Source organism: Chiloscyllium plagiosum, chromosome 33 (assembly GCF_004010195.1).
Source record: "Chiloscyllium plagiosum isolate BGI_BamShark_2017 chromosome 33, ASM401019v2, whole genome shotgun sequence".
NCBI classification, from domain to species: Eukaryota; Metazoa; Chordata; class Chondrichthyes; order Orectolobiformes; family Hemiscylliidae; genus Chiloscyllium; species Chiloscyllium plagiosum.
Window position 1 is genome coordinate 19,248,908 of NC_057742.1, and position 19,042 is coordinate 19,267,949.

A 19,042-nucleotide genomic window follows, 5' to 3' on the forward strand; every position below is an offset into this window, starting at 1 on the left:
CAGGCAAGGTGGATTAGCATGGAAAATGCAAGGTTACAGGAATAAGGTAGTGGGGTGGATCTGGGTGGGATGCTCTTCAGGCGTGGACTCAATGGGCCAAATGGTCTCTTCTACACTCTAGGGATTCTATGATCATGGAGCTAGATTCACATACTGTATGGATCCTCTCAAGAGTAGAGCTGTGTTGCACATTGCCATCGTCAGATGAGTAATTTATATTGTATATTGATGTAGGCATAAGTGATAGAACTTTAGATCTACAAAGAAAGGTAATCCTTATACACTTTGTGCCAAGATATTTCTGCCAATGAAAATTATAATCAATTCTTTAATTAGTTTACATTCCCAAATCTTTTCAAAAAGGAAGAGTGGTTTATAATATTATTTCATCCAACTGTTTGTCATCAGACATCCAGCTGTTACAATTGAGTCTCAAATGAATAAATTAAAATTACTTCCATCAGATTTTAACTGAAGTTTCTGAATACTCACATTCTGGAATATCATGGTATTTGGAATAGTCTGGAATATCCATTGCAAAATCTTTCTGTGACTCCAATTGTTTAAATCTGTTCCACTGAATTTTAACAACACATCATAGGTATTTCCAAGTTATGCAGCTTGCTGTTGACTTTCTTATACCTTTCAGCGAAATGTATAGAAAGGATTTCACAATACAGTTTTGCTGTTGTGACAGTCTCTGTCCAAAGCTCGGCTAATTCACACCCTTATACGTAAATAATGTATCAATCAGTATTCTGAACTTCTGTCTTTACTCCAAAACCAACAGCCACCACTGTTATCACACATTCACTTATACTTCATTCCTCACACATCAATTCTGCTTTGTAGCATCGTTACAATTCAGACCAGGCTGTTGGGAGACAAGGACTACCCTTTGTAAACATAGTCGATGATACCATTGTTGACCCCTAGACTGTGGATGAATGTAAATATAATGCAGCCCATTCTTCAATCACAGCCATCATGGAACAAATAATTGACCTCCTGAAGATGAGGTTCCAATGCTTCCATCAGTCTGGTGGGACCTTATAAAGCACATAGCCCATAAAACAAAGCACGAACATGACAATTCTTTTGTATGTATGTTTCGTGGCAGATCCAATGGTAACTGAGGCAGATTCCTAAGATGTGGTACTGATGATCACAGATGGCTTACACATTGATGGAATAGAATCCTTTCTGTTCACGAACACAGCTGCTTTATGATATGGTCCTCTCAATGTGTTTCAGTGTGCAGAGCCTATAGTGCCCTCACCTGGGGAAGGCCAGCAATGTTGCCAAAACCAACTGGCCAGGCTGCTGACTGACCTCACTAAAGGGAAAGCAGATGAAGTGGAGTTATTTGACACAAATTACATTGATACATTTGTGGGTCAAGAATTGAGAGATCTCACACAGATCCTCAGTGGATCCTTGGAAGTAGACAGTTGCATGAAAGTTTAGTACTGCTGTCTCTGTGACAGTCACCGGGATAGGAAGGTCACCCTCTCAGGATGTAGGCCCCATTCCAAAGGATGATATATTCTGTAATGGTGCACTGGGATATCCACAGTCTGTGGTGACACTGACCTTATTCATCTGGTGGAAGTGGCATTGAGGATGTTAGACTCTGAGTCTTTGGTATCTCCTTTACATCCTAGGGGACCTTCAGCTGTGACTTTTTCATGTGGAGGCTGTTCTTTCAGGTTGTCACTGGTAACCTGTTCATCAATTTCTCTGCACTTTCACTGCAACACATCATAACAATGATAACACTTGTGGTGGTTCGATCCACTGGTCATGTTTCCAATGAATCTGTAATGGGAATGTCAGAAACAAAACAGATTCACAGTCAGTGTTCATGTCACTCATGAATGACCATTTTGCCCAGTCCTACATCTGGTGGGAGATGCAGGATTCTGACATGGAGAGCCATGAAATGTCTCTGCACAGATGTTTGACTTTGGACCTTATTCTGATTAATGCAACACATGTGTGTCATGCAATTACTCCTAGAGAGGACTGACATTACCTACAAGTAGAGCCCACATGCTCAGATAGAAAGAAACCAATTCTTCTGACCAATGCAGGTAAGGTCTCAACCATTGCCCATTTCCATTGCACATTTACAATTGGCATGGGCATAGAAGACATTGCAGGTTATGCTTGACATAGGGAGTCACAGGAGGAGCAGTCAAAACGTGTGGTGCTAGAAAACACAGCAGGTCAGGCAGCATCCGAGGAACATGAGAGCTGACGTTTTGGGCATAAGCCCTTCATCAGGAATGAAATCACAGACTCAGCCTGATAATCAAGCCGATCTCCCCCAAACATTCATGTTCCTTTCCTACACTCCCAGTCAAGTCCATCTGTATTGAGCTTCTATAAGCTTCCACACAACTCTTTGAATTACAGTTTCATCTCCCAGCATTACCACCTGAACCCTAACCCTGCAGCATAGTGAAGTCAACCACTGTGTTGCACAGTTCCTGCCCAGTTCCTGCCCAGTCAAGGTCAGGGTGATTGTAACTGTTAATGACCCCCTGTCCCCAACAGTATCTTATGTGGCCACCCTCTCCCCAACCTGGACGGACAACCCCAAATGATGATAGACTGGACCCTGAATTGATCTCTGTGCAGCTTTCTGACCAAATCTGCTGGCTGTTTTTACTGGATAGACCATCATCCACTCCCAAGCCCTATTATCCTTCTGGATATCAAAAAAAACCAAGGGCACTGGCAAAGCGGGGAATCAGCAACTCAAAGCTGGAGGTGAGGCTAGAGCCCTGAGGGGATTCCGAGCTTTATGGGAAAGTCGAATCAGTTCAACTGAGCTGCACCACAGATGTCTCTCTTAAATCAGGAACACAACATTCCTCAATGCCTGTATTACCGTCCCTGGGGAGCTTACTATGCAACAGGTTAGAGCAGCAGAGCAAAGGATGTACACCTCCTCTCTAAAAGAACAATTGACCAAAGCCAACAGACCACAGCCTGAAACAATTTTTTACACCTCAGGCAGACAGTATGGGGCCCGTAGGGATACTTGACATTCAAACTCAATCAAAACCCATTTCACACATACTCTAACCATTGGAAAGCCAATTTACCTCAGAATAGAACATCAAAAGCACAATGAAAACAACAGATTTTGTGCGGAGATAGTGAGGCCTATAACTGTCAGTCCCAATCTCACCTAAGGGGCCTTTCTCAACAACAAGCTTTGGCACATATAGCTTCCCCACAGGGTCTCCCCAAACAAGCAGCTTCAGAACCAAGAACCACAGAAGCCGAAGCGCAAACAGGGAAGCCGAACCAAGGCCCTCATAGGAACACAATGCATCGGAGAGGGGGGACAGCAACCAAGTGATCTGAAACCAAACAGGCTGAACAAGCTTCTATTCCGACTCGAGAACATCAACAGCAAGAACTTCAACCCTCAGCCATGGCCATCCGACCCAGACACCGACTAATCCAATCAATCATCATTTCCACCAAATCCCCAAGTTCTCAGTCACAAACTGAGGTGAAAAACCCACTCGCAAAACCGTCAGAAGTGAAGGGAGTCCAGTACTCACCAGATATGTCCAAAACGTGCCATACCGCAACAGCAGACTCAATCCAAACTGGGAAAAAAACCTACATAGTCTTCATCAAGGTTCCAGGTATGGCATGCCAGAAAGACCATTGGGACTTCAAAACCGCATTCTGGGTGGTGAGCAGAACTCCTGAGACCCCAAAGTTCCGACCTAGATAGCAGTGAGGAGAAGGTGAGTGATGCCAGTGCATTGGGACCCTATTAGTAGGCATTCTGTTTTACACTAAATTTAAATTTCTGTGTCAGTAAATTGTGTCTAATAATGCTAATCTCTTTTCATAGTCTATTTTTAAGAACTAGTATGTTTCTGTGTATTCGTTGTATTAACTTCTTAGTATTTACTGAGTTGCCCATTTATTGTATTATAATTACCCTTTTGTAACTAAATAAATCAAAGGTTCTTTTGCCCTTAAATACCTGTCTACTGTCTCTTCATTCATATGTGTCTGGAACCAGGGGCCGAGGAGTGATTTTAAATGATTAAAGATAAGGGAAATAACTGATTCATAGAATCCCTACAGTGTGGAAACAAAGCATACTGACCCTTTAAGAACATCCCACACAGACCCACCTCTTTACCTTTAATCCTACATTCCGCATGGCTAAACCACCTAGCCTGCTCAGGCGTGGACACTATGGGCAATGTTGCATGGCCAATCCACTTAACCTGTACATCTTTGGTCTGTGGAAGGAAACCAGAGTATCTGGAGGAAACCCACGCAGACACAGGGAGAATGTACCACTTCCACAAAGACAGTTGCCTGAGGCTGGAATTGAACCTGGGTCCGTGGTGCTGTGAGACAGCAGTGCTAACCATTGTACCACCTTGCCACCCCTGATGTTTGCAAACCAGAACCCTACAGCTGCCCTTTTAATGCCACAGTCATCCAGAGGTCACTGGACCAAGATGCTGTTCTTATGAGAAAGATTAATCTTGATTAATATAGTGATTGTAGTAATGTGGATTCCTGAACCTGACTACCGCTGGATTGATATTAGATGCTGCTCTTGACATACTGTGCCAGGACACCCATTATGGCAACTAAAAAACAGAGATGGAGGGCAAGTGGCCTCTGAAAGGCATGCCCCACCTTTGTGTCTGATCCCCATGACCCTCTGCACATGAGAAGAGGATTTAAACTCTTGCTGCTGGTCACCTCCAGGAGTAGGCTGAATCGCTGAACTTTAGGACACAGATGTTGTTGGCTGTAATTAGCCAATGGCAATCCAGGTCATCAGTTTCAAGGCTTGTGATAGGGTGAGATGAGGAGTTGGTGGCATAGTAGCAATGTCATTGGACGAATAATCCATGTGACTCCAACCCCACAGCAACGTGGTTGCCTAGGTACAGCTTTCTGGCCAGTGACACCGACATCCCATGATAAAAAAAGAAAGGGTCCTCACTCACCTGTCAGCTCTTAACAAGCAATCTGGTGACTTATCTCACGAGAAGGGATGGCATATTAGTTGCTAGCTAACATATTCATGTTACATTTAGAAAGATTTGCAGAAATTGTGCCCACAGAAATATTAAAAGTTAATTGTTATAATTCCTAACTTCTAAAAACATCGCATACCTAATTCTTAAAGCAAATCAAAGGTTTTTTTCTATATTTTCAGCAACTTATTAATATCATGGAAAAATTGATCTAAGAAACTTTAAAGAATATTTACTTTCATTATTTTTTTCCTTTTTATTTATTGTTAAAATGAAAAAATATGAATGATTCATTGAAAGCAATGAAGGGAGGGCTTTTCTGATGCGATTACTAATTACATAAATTACTCATGAAGTTTGCCCACTTCATGTACTTCAAGGCACAAGCAGCTGCAGTGTTGTAATATGTCTGTGTGGGTTTCCTCCGGGTGCTCCAATTTCCTCCCACAATCCAAAGATGTGAAGGTTGGGTGGATTAGTCATGCTGAATTGACCAGGGATGAGTAGGTTGGGTGCGCTAGTCAGGGGTAAATGTAAGATAATGGGGTAGGGGAATGGGTGTGGGTGGGTTACTCTTCAGAGGTTCAGTGTGGACTTGGTGGGCTGATGGGCCTGTTTCCACACTGTAGGGATTCTATAATTCTGTGTACCTCAATATCACATACACACACAAGCACACACATGTCTATGGGGTTTATTTGCATTTGCAGATTTGTATTTACAGATACAAGGGCTTATGCCTGAAACATCGATTCCCCTGTTCCCTGGATGCTGCCTGACCTGCTGCGCTTTTCCAGCAACACATTTTCAGCTATTTACAGATATATTCTATTTTGATCAACAAGCATACAATCTGTAGACAGTCAGTCCATATGACATATTATAAATTCCTACTTTGGAAACTCAAGGTTGGGATACAAACAGACTCTAACCTCACACCTTTAATACATTGTCTGAGCTGAGATGTCACCTTGTTTTTAGATACTGATAAAAGTTTAAGTTATCTCAGGGCAGTGATTTGAAAGAAATTCTGGGATTTATATATTAATCAATTGAAACCTGCATCTCCATTCTGACTGATTAAACATTTAACCACCATCTAGGTTTGTATCATGCAATACATCAGTTGTATGACACTATGATCTACTCCTTATAAATTCTGTGTCCTATGTATCTTACCCCACTTCCTACCTCATGAAGGAGCAGGGCTCCAAAAGCTTATACTTTCACCTTTTGGACTATAATCTGGCGTCATGTGATTTTTAACTTTGTTCAAGAAATAGGATAAGATTTGTCAAAGAAGAAACAAAGGACTGATATACCAGAACCACAGGTAGAGAGATGTCAGCTCGCTAAAATGTGATATGGCAGAAATCAGCTTTTTCTTCCTTTGTGTCCCTTCTGATCTACATTGTGTTCTTCCAAATGTCATGTGTCGACACTCAGGATATTTGCATCAGTGCCATTGATGAACACACTAAAGCCCTTTAAACTGGTACTATATTGGTTACATATTATGCAGAACTTGAGGGAAACTTAAACCCTAACTTAACTCATTCTGCAACCAGTAAGATGGTTAAAAAAAATTGGAGTTAGCTATTCAGCCCTTGAGCCTACTTCAAATGGATCATAATAAATAAAATTGAAAACTGCAGATGCTGGAAATCTGAAACTAAAACAGAAATTGCTAGAGAAATTCAGCAGGTCTGGCACCATCAATGGAGAGAAAATAGAGTTAACTTTTCAAACCTAGTGACTTTTCTTCAGAGCATGACTGATCCTTTCTCTTCCTGTTAACTCCTCTGAGCATTCTCTTTCCTTGTTGGAGACCTTTGTATTTCAATAACCATATCAGTTTGGGGCCTTGGTAAACTACTTGGAAGCAGAGACTGAGGATATCATTTCGTTCTGCAGGAGAGTATAGAAACACCAGGGCAGAAATACCTAAATAGTGAGAGGTTTCAGAGCTCTGAGATGCTGGGAGTTCAGGGTGTACTAGTGCATGAATTTGAAGAATAGTATGCAGGCATGGCAAGTAATCAGGGCAGTCAAAAGAATGTTATGGTTTATTGCAAAGGGAGTTGAATGCAGCAATAGGGATGTAATGGTTCAGTTATACATGGTATTAGTGAGACAGCATCTGGAGTACTGTGTACGGTACTGGTCACCGTACTTATGGAAGGTTGTCAATGTAATGTTGGAAGCTGTTCAGAGCAAGTTTACTACTACCTCGAATGAGCCAATACCCAGATAAGGAAAGGCCCGATGGGCTGGGCCTGTATCCTCAAGTTTAGAAAAGTCAGAGGTGATTCAATTGAAATATGTCGGATCCTGATGGCATTTGACCAGGCAGATATCAAAAGCATGCTTCCTCTTGTGGAAGAATCTAGAACTAGGGGTCAACGATTAAAAATAAGGGGACACCCACTTGAAAACAAAGACAGAAAACATCATTTGCTCTCTGAGGGTTGAGTGTCTTTGGAAGTACATTCCTCAAAAGGCAATGGATGCAGAATCTTTAAGTATTTTTAAGACAGAGGCAGATAGATTCTTGATTTCCAAAGTGATGAAAGATTATTCAGGGATATGCAGGGATGTAGAGTTGAGGTTAAAATCAGATCAGCCATTATCTTTTGAACGCCAGAATAGGCTTGAAGGGCTGAGTGGTCTCCTCTTGTTCCTTGTTTGTAAAATCCAACGAACCTGAAATATTGTGGGGTTGTGCCTTGGGTCACAGGGTGTACCTAAGCCATTCTTTTCAGATTTGATTAAATGTAGTTAAGAGAAGACTCAACAATAGCAATTTGCTTAAATATGAACATTTTTTAAGTATTAACAAAAGATGGAAAAGGATGGAAGAAGAAAGCAACGAACCTCATGCCCTCCTGCAAGTCGGGGACCCCTCGCTGATCTGGAAGTTTAGGTTTGTTCCTGACGCTGTTCGCGATCCCAATCCAAGGTGAAGTTCAAACTCTTGGAACAAAACTCTCTCTTACACAGTGAAACAAACAGCCAACACAGAAAAGCAAGTACAGAAAACAAGCTGCTTGCAAGAATAGAAAACAAGTTTTGATTGTGCCATATGTGGCACGTGCAAGAAAGTTCACAAGACTTATTCAAGGTCATGCAGCTTTTGAATATCAGCCCATCCTATACAGGTTGCTCAGTAGACAGGTAAAATTTGGGGTTTAGCCTAGCTATAGTTTGGAGCTTTCAAATAGACCAAAGGAACTCCTACTGACCCATAACTCAGCAAAAGTTCTGCTGACGCCTTTCATAGGCAGGTGTCCCAGGGCAGCCCAGGAACTCTCAAAATAGTCACCTTGACCAGAAATGGTTACATCTTCACTAAAAAAACAGAATCCATATATAATCAGGGAAGCCCCAGCACAGGATCTGTTTCCCACTCCGACAGTGGAGTCCTGACACCTCTCTTAAAATACAGCCCATACATGTTCACTTAGTTAGAGCCAGTGGAAAGCAGAATCAAGCCACTGTGTCTTTTAGGATTTCAAAATGATAAATCTCCACATAAGAGCATTGGAAAAATACACATTAAACTCTTCCTTTTATTTTATATTTTTATTTTAAATTCTGCCATCACCTTGGTAGTGAGAAATAGTGTTCGTTATCCACTCATTAATTAGAGATGTATGACATCTTCTCTATTGTAGACAGAATGATGGTCAAAATTGGCTTCTAAAATGGCAGGAAAATAATCCATACCTTTAACTTGCAGCAAGCGCTCTAACTGTTACCAACAGTTACATAATCTAAACTACACATTGTTACAAAATCATAAAATGCTGTTCCACTGATTTAAAAAAAAACTTTCAATATGCTCCATACTTTATAAAATGAGATTTTTATCTAAATTCAAGAATGTTGATAAATCACATCAACATTGGATGCATGCAATTAAGTGTTGGGAAAATCGTGCAATATGTAATATTTTGAGGGCATGGAGGAATTCACCAGGATAATCCCTACTCATGCACCTTTAATTGCATCTTTAATTATGAAAACATAGAACATACAACATTGAACAGTACAGCATAGGAACAGGCACTTCAGTCCATGATGTTGGCTGAACATGATGCCAAATGAAACTAATCCCTTCTGCCTGCCCTTGCTCTCCACCCCTTGAGTATTCATGCACTTATCTAAAAGTCCCTGAAAAACACACCTATCCTATCTGCCTCCACCACCACCCCTGGCAGCACATTCTAGATTCCCACCAACCTCTATGTAAAAAACGTGCCCCTCACAACTCCTTTGAACTTTCCCACTCTCACCTTAAATGCATGACGAGAGATGACATTTTATATAGTTGTAACATGGAACATTAAGAAGAGTTCTTTTGGAGATGTTCAAAATTCCAGGGATTTTGGATGACGGTAGCAGAGAAAGATTTTGTTTTATTCAGTAAGCCTATAACTAATGGATTTAAGTTTAAGATCAAAGGAAGAGGTGAAGAGAAATTTTTTCTAATGCATTAATTTTTAGACTGCGAAATGCTCCTCTAGAAACAGTGTGGAAGCAGAATGCATTCACTTTCAAAAAGGGAAATAGATAAATAATGTTGAAAGCAAAGTTTGAAATAAAATGAAGACCAAAGAATGAAATTTAATGGATGCTACTGATACATGGAACTGACACAGATGCAGTGGACACAATGGCCTCTGTGCATATTGTGAATTCCGCTGAAGCTATTCTGTCAGACTGTCAATTAGCCAGATAGTCTGACCAGTGACTTGTCATTCCTCCTTCTGAAAGCTTTCACTTGGTCATTATACAAACTATACTGATCAATACATGTAGTGCTTAATAGTTAGGCTAAGTCATTCAGTGTTGTCAATAAGAGACAGAGGATTTCATTATAGTGTGAGGTCTGACAACTATTTTAATTGAATTGCTTGTTTAGCACAGGAGTTAGCCAATCAATCATTCACTGCCCAAATTGAAATCTCAGTGCTTCTTTCCAATGGTTACACTTTTACTCTTTAGATTCTACAATGATATGAGATGAGGTACGTCAGACAAATATCTTCCAACAATGAAAATCTTTTAAAGCTTATGAGAATTGATTTTCCTTTAACTGGTAAAACATGCACAAACAGAGAAGTGTGAATTTGTAGCCAACATTTTTCTCTCAACCAATACAACCAAAAATACAGATTAATTCATCATTCATCATGTAACTATTTGTTGGCTAACATGTTCGTCAGTATAGTGACAGTAACTGCAATTCAAAAGGGATTTATTGGCATTCTTTCAAATATTTTAACATGGCAAAACAACATACAAATCTAATTAAAACTGAGCAAACAACCTGAATTCTAACTGCACCTCAGAACATGTGGTTGATGCCATTGTATCACCAAATGGTGTTTCCAAATCATTTGGTTTCATTTCATAGGTATTTAATATTTTTGAATGTATTTTATTTTCAATATGGTTTTCTCTCATTTTTACCTGGCACATCATATACTCTTGTTCGTGCCTGAGGGTTTGGAAGTCAGCACAGACATGAACACAAGGATTAGGATTAGGAGCAGGCTGCTCAAAGAAGCATGGAAACACAAAAACAGGGGTAAGAGTAGACCATTTAGCCCTTTGATTCTGATCCATCATTCAATACATTCATAGCTAATCATTTATCTCAGTACCCTGCTTCTATTTACTCCCCATATCTTTCGATTCCCTTTAGTCCTACGAACTATACATGGAACTCCCTCTTGAAACATTCAATGCTTTCACCTCAAATACTTTCTATGGCACAGAATCCCACAGGTTCACCACTCTCTGGCTGAAGAAAGTTCTCCTCCTGTCAGCCCTAAGTAGCCTATTCCATATCCTTAAACTGTGATCCCTGGTTCAGGACTCCCCAGTCATCAGAAAATTCCTTCTTGCAATCACCCTGTCTAGTCCTGTTAGAATTTTAAAGGTTTTGATGAGATATTCTTCAATGCTCTTCATATGTCAGTTCTGCCATCCCAGAAATCAGGGAAATCCTGAAGAAGGGCTTATGCCCGAAATGTCGATTCTCCTGTTCCCTGGATGCTGCCTGACATGCTGCACTTTTCCAGCAACACATTTTCAGCTCTGATCTCCAGCATCTGCAGACCTCACTTTCTCCCCATCCCAGAAATCAGTCTCATTGCAAACTCTATAGTCAGAACCTCCTTCCTCAGAAAAGGAGACCAAACCTGCACACAATACTCCAGATATGGTCTCAGTAAGGCCCTGTACAATTGCTGCAATACATCCCTGCTCCTGTATTCAATTCCTCTCACTATGCAGGGCAATATACCATTTGTCTTCTTCACCACCTGCTACACCTACATGTTTACTTTCAGCAACTGGTGTACAAGGCCACTCAGGTCTCATTGCACCTCCTCCATCCAAATTTATCAGCATTAATAAATGAACAAATAATTAATAATTAACAAATAATAATCTGTCTTCCAGATTTTATCTACCAAAGCAGGTAAGCTCACACTTATCCACTTTATACTTCATCTCCGATGTCATTTTTCACTAACTCAGCTTGTCCATGTCACATTGAAGCATCTCTGCATCCTCCTCAAAGCTCACATTCCCACCCAGCTTTGTGTCATCTATTAACTTGGAGAAATCATCAATATATTGTGAATAGCTGGGGTCCAAACACAGCACCATGTTGTACTCCAATTGTCACTGACTGCCACTCAGAACAAACCTAGTTATTCCTACTCTTTGTTCATGCCTGTCAACCATCTCTCAGTCCATGTGAGTACAAATACCTTAATCCCACATGCTTTAATTTCACATGCTAATCTTTTACATGGGACCTTATGAAAAGTCCAAGTAAACCATATCCACTGACTCCCCCTTATAAATCCCATTAGTTATATTCTCGAAAACGTTTAATAGATTTGTCAACTATGATTTTCAGTCATAAATCCATGCTGCACTTTCTCCTGCAATCGCAGGGGTAACACCTGCCCATTTACCTCCTCCCTCCTCGCTATCCAAGGACCCAAACATACCTTCCTGGTGGAGCAACATTTTACCAGCACGTCTTACAATCTCATCTATTGCATTCGCTGCTCACTATGTGGTCTCCTCTACATTGGAAAAACAAAACGTAGACTGGGTGACAGCTTCACAGAACATCTACCTTCTGCCTGCAAAAGGGACCCTGAACTTCCAGTTGCCTGTCACTTTAACACATCACCCTGTTCCCTGGCCAACATCTCTGTCTCAGGCTTGTGCAGTCCTGCAGTGAAACTCAGCGCCAGCTGGAAGAACAACACCTCATTTTCCAGTTGGGGACTCTGCAGCCCTCTGGATTCAATCATTTTAGAGCTAGCGCTCCCCCATGTCCTAGCCTCCTGCCACACACACTTGTTATCACATAATCTGCCATTACACACTATCTATTATTAGCCACCAACAGTCTCCATTAACAGCTATTCACCCTCCCAGCCAGACTCCTTTGTCTGTCCAACTGTTCTTCTTTCTCTTTCGGCTCTATCCCTACATCTACTAGGCTTTCACTAATCACCAATTCATCCAAGTAGCAACCCTTTGCCAATGTTGTACTCCATTCTGTTATTGAGACAACAATCCAGAGAATGTCAAACCATTGGCAGAAACCTAAAATAAAACAAACGGATATTGGCTGATAATATAATCTGGCTGGTAGATGTTATGGATGGAGATCACCTGCGTACCTGTGTACCATGTACTATATAATGGAAACTCTGAAAATAGGTCATGTTCCATAATACACTCTTCTACTTTAGCTTCACAAACCCTCTTGGACCCATTAACTGACTCTGATATATGCTGCTTATCTAAAATCCAATTCTGATTGACCAGAAATTTCAACTGTTTAATTATTGGGAAGATCAACAGCATAACTATTGAGCTGTGTTTCCCCAGTGTTGTCTTGTCCTCCACCTACTACACCAGCTTTTATGTGTGTCTATCCTTGTCTGTATGTGTGTGTTTAGGTATTTAAAAAGGGGGTTAGACTTGCAACAGGTAGAGTTAAATGTTGATAGTTCATAATTTAGTTTACCTTCAGCTAGAACTTATTTATTTGTACAGTATTGTGCAGTTCTTGTTAAGTACAGAAACCTGGTCAGTGTTTTCTGTTAACCAGATCCGATCAGATAGGTAAATTAAGGACTTGCTTGGACTTTGATTAAAACATTAACTTTTTTGGTAACTTTGAGAGTAATAATGCTCAAGAATTAGTGCACTTTCACAAACAGCTCATAACACAATCAGCAATCAGGCCTCAAATTGCAGCAGTTTGGCAAAGTATTTTCTTTTCTTATGTTTCTGCTGAAATTCTTTAACAGACTCCTGAATGAACCAATAGTTACAGCCCGATGGTGAAGTGTCAAATTGGTCTTCTGTTATTTCACTCTTCATGTGATTGCAACACATTTTGTTTTGTTTGAAACTAATATACATAAGACGGTAAGAAATAGGAACAGGAGTAGGCCATTCGGCTCCTTGATTCTGGATTAGTGGTGCTGGAAGAGCACAGCAGTTCAGGCAGCGTCCAAGGAACAGCAAAATCGATGTTTCGGGCAAAAGCCCTTCATCAGGAATGAAGCTCCAATCCCAACCTCACCATCAAGCCAGCAGATAAAGGGGGCGCAGTGGTAGTCTGGCGCACTGACCTCTACACCGCTGAAGCCAAATGCCAACTCGAGGACACCACTGAACTCATCTCTACCTACCTCGACACTGTCCTATCCCCCCTAGTCCAGGAACTCCCCACATACGTTCGAGACACCATCCATGCCCTCCACCTCCTCCAAGACTTCCGTTTCCCCGGCCCCCAATGTCTCATCTTCACCATGGATATCCAAAAAGCTTTATTCCTGATGAAGGGCTTTTGCCCGAAACGTCGAATTCGCTGCTCCTTGGATGCTGCCTGAACTGCTGTGCTCTTCCAGCACCACTAATCCAGAATCTGGTTTCCAGCATCTGCAGTGGTGTTTTTTACCTACATTTGGCTCCTTGAGCTTGTTTCACCATTCAATAGGATCATGGCTGATCTGACACTCCTCATGTCTGCTTTCCTGCCCTTTCCCCAGAATCCTTAGTTCCCCTACTGACCGTTGCCAATTCAGTGAGCAGTTGACTGTTTATGCACTGTGATCATAAGAATCAATAGGACAGGTTCTCTTGAGTTTAACAAAACAAAGAGCTCTTGAGTTTAAGCCAGTCTAAGCAATGAAATATGTATAAACTTCTGCACACACAAACAGAACTATAAATTACAGAATGGAGAACTGGAAATTGGATAAATCAATATCTGTAAAAGTTATAAGGAATTCACAGTCTGTGGCTGACTTCAAGCTGAAACGAGTGATCTTGCTACTTGCTACTCAGTGGTTCTTTGCTTTCAGTGTTGAGGCAGTTTAAAACTGCAGATGGATGATCTATCTGTGGTTCTGGAGTTGATTTCTTACTTTAAAACGTCTGTCTGCTGCACATGGAGAGAGAATCAGACAAAAACAGGCAGGGCCCCAAGTGTTGCAGGTTTGCTGGAGAGAGTGAGGAAGAAGGAACATTTCTCTCAGCTTCTCCTCTACTTGATCTCAATTCTACTGAGAAAAACTGCTTACAGAAAGAGTTGACTTGTGATGTGACTACCCTTTCCACTGGCCAGTAATTTAAATGTTACTATTTAGTCCAATTGTTACTTGATTAAGTTGGGCCTGGAGGTTCAGAGCATGTTTCAAGCTGATAGATTAAAAATAATCATTTTGATACAAATCACATCCTCATGATGCAGTACAATCAAACAGCGTTTCAGAACACAAATTTTTGGTTTTCAGAAATTCTTTAAAAATATTACTTAAAATATTTAAGAATGGGTACATGGTGTACATTGTGAATTCAACTAAAAATAGGCTTTTCCAAAAAAAAAGTTCCTCTTGTGAGGAGCACAAGTTTTAGTTATTGAAAATGACTTAATAAAACAATGAAGAACTTAAGATCAGGTCAATTGGTGTGCAGTAATCAAGACTTTGGTGAATTGAAAAATATGTGTTGAAACACTTTCAAAGGAACCTAATAGTGTGCTTTTGCCTAAAATAAATCTTAATTTTAAAAAACCTCTCAAAGCTTGCACTGAGTATAATTAACAGAGACTTACAATGGTGGTTTAGTTGATCTGGGGTTGTAGATTGTTTTCTGTGTGTGAAGTTGAAAATCTCACAACACTATATTATAGTCCGACAGATTTATTCGGAAGCACTAGCTTTCGGAGCGCCACTCCTTCATCATCCACCTGATGAAGGAGCATCGCTCCGAAAGCTAGTGCTTCCAATTAAACCTGTCGGACTATAACCTGGTGTTGTGTGATTTTTAACTTTGTACACCCCAGTCCAACACCGGCATCTACAAATCATTTCTGTGTGTGATCAGTTTCAACTGCAAAACAATGCAGAAACTTAATTCGCACAGAATGTAAACTTTGCAAATATTCTTCAATCTCATCTCAAACCAGTTTACAGCTAATAAAATATTTTTTTAGAATCTGATCTCTGATGTAACGAAAAACTTACCTTTCATGCAAACAGCAATGACCAAATAATCTATTTTTGTGATATTGGTTGAGGGGTGAATGTTGTCCAGGACATTTCTTGTGTCTGTTTGGCCGGTTTAAAGTGAATTGCATTGATAGAAACAGTATCTCCAAGCTCTTTGATTTTGTTCTCTGCCACAACTCTGAGCAACCAATATCGCCGCTCTCCCACATTACTGTTTGAAGCTGAACCATGCTATTCGCAAGCTGAGCACTGACATGAGATTCTAATCGCATATCCACTTCACCTACCTACACACCCCTGACAACTACCATAACTTTCCAGTCTGTCCATGCTTCAGTTTATCTGTTCCTCACATATGCCTGTGTTTCTTTTGGGCTTGACTGTTCCAATGTCTGGCCTCCAATGTAAATTTGACTCCATTCAAAATGCTGATGCTCACATTAACCTGTTCAACCAATATCATTGTGTCCAGTGGCCTACAGTGGCTTCCTGTCCAACAGTTCCGCAGTTTTAAAATGATCTTCCTTCTTTTCAAATTTCTCACTGGCTTTGCCCACTCCTATCTTTGAGACATCCTCTAAGCCCATAATCCTCCAAGAATTCTGAGCTCCTCCAATTCAGGTCTCTTGTGCATCCTGATTATAAATGTCCCAACATTGACAGCTATGCTTCCAAATGCAAAGACCTTGCACCTTGGAATTCTCTCCTGAAGCCGCTTTACCATTTTTACCTCCCTTAAGGTCTGATATAAATCCAATTTCTTTGAACAAGTCTTTGCTCGCCTGCCTTAGGCCATTTAGTGTCCAAAGTTATTTGATAATGCTGCATAAATGAAAGCTGATGCTGAAAGACAGTCAGCTACATAATAGTCATCAAGTCATCACAGTCTGGCCAGACCATATGGTTGCTCACTCATTAGAGAGAAACAACTGGTGATGGTTTAACCTGAGGGTACCAGCCTCAGGCAAGGAGAGAGGCTAAGAAGGAGAGTCCTTCATGATAACCTCAGCCGGGGATGGTAATTGAACCCACACTGTTGGCATCATAGTGCTTCACAAAACAACCATCCAGCCAACTGAGCCCCAATAGCCACATAATAGAAAGAATGTCCTCGCTCCAAACTTCCCAAACATTTCCAGGTGTGACCCCATATCGAGGCTTGAAAGCCGTTACAACATCTCAGTGAGAATTGTGAGAGTAGGGGAGGGGGCTAGGAGAGCCAGATCCTGTTAGTGTGGAAGTGCAGCCATTATAACTCAGTCTTAGCTCTTCAACAGCCATTGCTGCCTCAAAACATGAAGTCCCAAAATTTCAACTTAGAACATCACTTAGGGTCCTAAGCCCCATTATGGGAAGTTCTGGCCTAGCTGATAATTATGAAATATGGCAGATGTTGAGTCAGACCTAAATTTAATTTTCACACATCAACTGTAGTAAAGGAGGGATGTACAACATTAATTATAATATAATCCTTCATGGGTTCTGATGTCAATTCATTTCAAAGAAGAGATTTTCATACTGCACAGTCCATGAACATCAAAAGTCTCCCTCAAACCAGATACTTGATCAGCACCCCATCCACCAAATTAAACAGGCTAATGTTATAAATGCTGAGCTAAGTGCATGTGTATATGGGCATGCTCCAGGAATGATTAAGTGATGGGAATTGAAGCATACTTTGATGTGCCAGTTTTTGGGAGTCTTGTGGTACAGTGGTAGAGTCCCCACCCCCTGGACAGTGAGGCACAGATATAAGTCCCCCCTGCTCCAGTGATGTATAATAACATCTGAGTCATGCAGCCATACAGTCATACAGCATGGAAACAGACCTTTCAGTCCACGCTGACCATGTTCCCAAAATAAACTAGTCCCACCTGCCTGCATTTGGCCCATAACCCTCTAATCCCTTTTCTATTCATATAGTTATCCAAATGTCTCTTAAGTGTTGTAAATATACCCTTATTCACCACTTGCAGTGGTAGTTTATGACACAAATTAACCACTCTCTGTATAAAGAAGTTGTCCCGTTGTCCTTTGTAAATCTTTCCCTTCTCAGCTAAACAATATGCACCCTAGTTTTGAACTCCCCCACCCTGGGGAAAAGACTTTGCTATTCACCTTATCTCTGCCCCTCATGATTTTATAAATCTCTACAAAGTCACTCCTCAACCTTGAGGGAGAAAACGTACCTATGTTTTTAACTCAAACCCTCCAGTCCCAGCAACATTCTGGTAATTTTTTTCTGAACCGCATCCAGTGTAACAATGTCCTTTTTATGACAGTGTGACCAGAACAGCACATAGTGCTCCAGCAGAGGCCTCATCAATGTCCTGTGCAACCTCAACATGGAAGTCCCAGCTCCCAGACTCAAAGCAATGAAGGCAAGCATGCAAAATGCCTTCTTAACCACCCAGTCAACCTGTGATGCAAATTTTCAAGGATTATGCACCTGAACCCCGAGGTCTCTCGGTTGTATAACACTACCCAGGGCCCGACCATTAATTGCACAAGTCCTGCTCTTGTTTTTACCAACACCAAATGCATCATATTTATCTGAATTTTCATCCCAACCTCAAATTCACCTGGACCATCTCAGACACCTCCCTCCCCTTCCACGACCTCTCCATCTCCACCTCCAGCAACCAACCAACCATGGACATCTACAACAAGCCCACCGACTCCCACAGCTACCTGGACTACACTTTCTTCCACCCTGTCTCTTGTAAAAATGTGACCCCTTATTTCCAATTCCTCCACCTCCGCCACATCTGTTCCCAGTATGACCAATTACACCATAGAAAATCCCAGATGGCCTCCTTCTTCAAAGTCCGCAATTCCCCCTCCTATGTGGTCAACGATGCTCTCCAGCATATCTGGGCGGCATGGGGGCACAGTGGTTAGCACTGCTGCCTCACAACGCCAGAGACCCGGGTTCAATTCCCGCCTCAGGCAACTGTGGAGTTTGCACATTCTCCCCGTATCTGCATGGGTTTCCTCCGGGTGCTCTGGTTTCCTCCCACAGTCCAAAAGATGTGCAGGTTAGGTGAATTGGCCATGCTAAATTGCCTTAAGTGTTAGATGTAGGGAATGGGTCTGGGTGGGTTGCTCTTCGGAGGGTTGGTGTGAGCTTGTTGGGCCAAAGGGCCTGTTTCCACACTGTAAGTAATCTAATCTAAACTATAAATCTCCTCCGCTTCCCGCACCTCCACCCTTGAACTCCACGCCTCCCAACGCAACAAGGACAGAACCCCCCTGGTCCTCAGCTTCCACATCACCAACCCCTGTATACAATGCATCATCCTCTGCCACTTCCACCACCTAAAAACAGACCCCACTACTAGAGATGTATTTCTCTCCCCACCCCTATCAGTGTTCCAGAGAGACCTTTCCCTCTGTAACTCAATGGTCAGATCCATGCCCCTCCCCCCCCCCCCCCCC

General features: G+C 41.5%; 1 long non-coding RNA gene across 1 annotated transcript in view; it reads right to left on the bottom strand.

Moving 5' to 3' along the window:
• Positions 1-350: 350 nt before the first annotated feature.
• The window catches only part of LOC122539912, a 34,958-nt gene continuing 16,266 nt past the window's right edge, over positions 351-19,042 (bottom strand). The window contains exons 2-3 of the long non-coding RNA XR_006309207.1: positions 3,582-3,752; positions 351-1,818 (exon numbers count right to left, since the gene is read on the bottom strand). This is a non-coding gene — a long non-coding RNA (uncharacterized LOC122539912). The remainder of the gene's footprint in view (positions 1,819-3,581; positions 3,753-19,042) is intronic.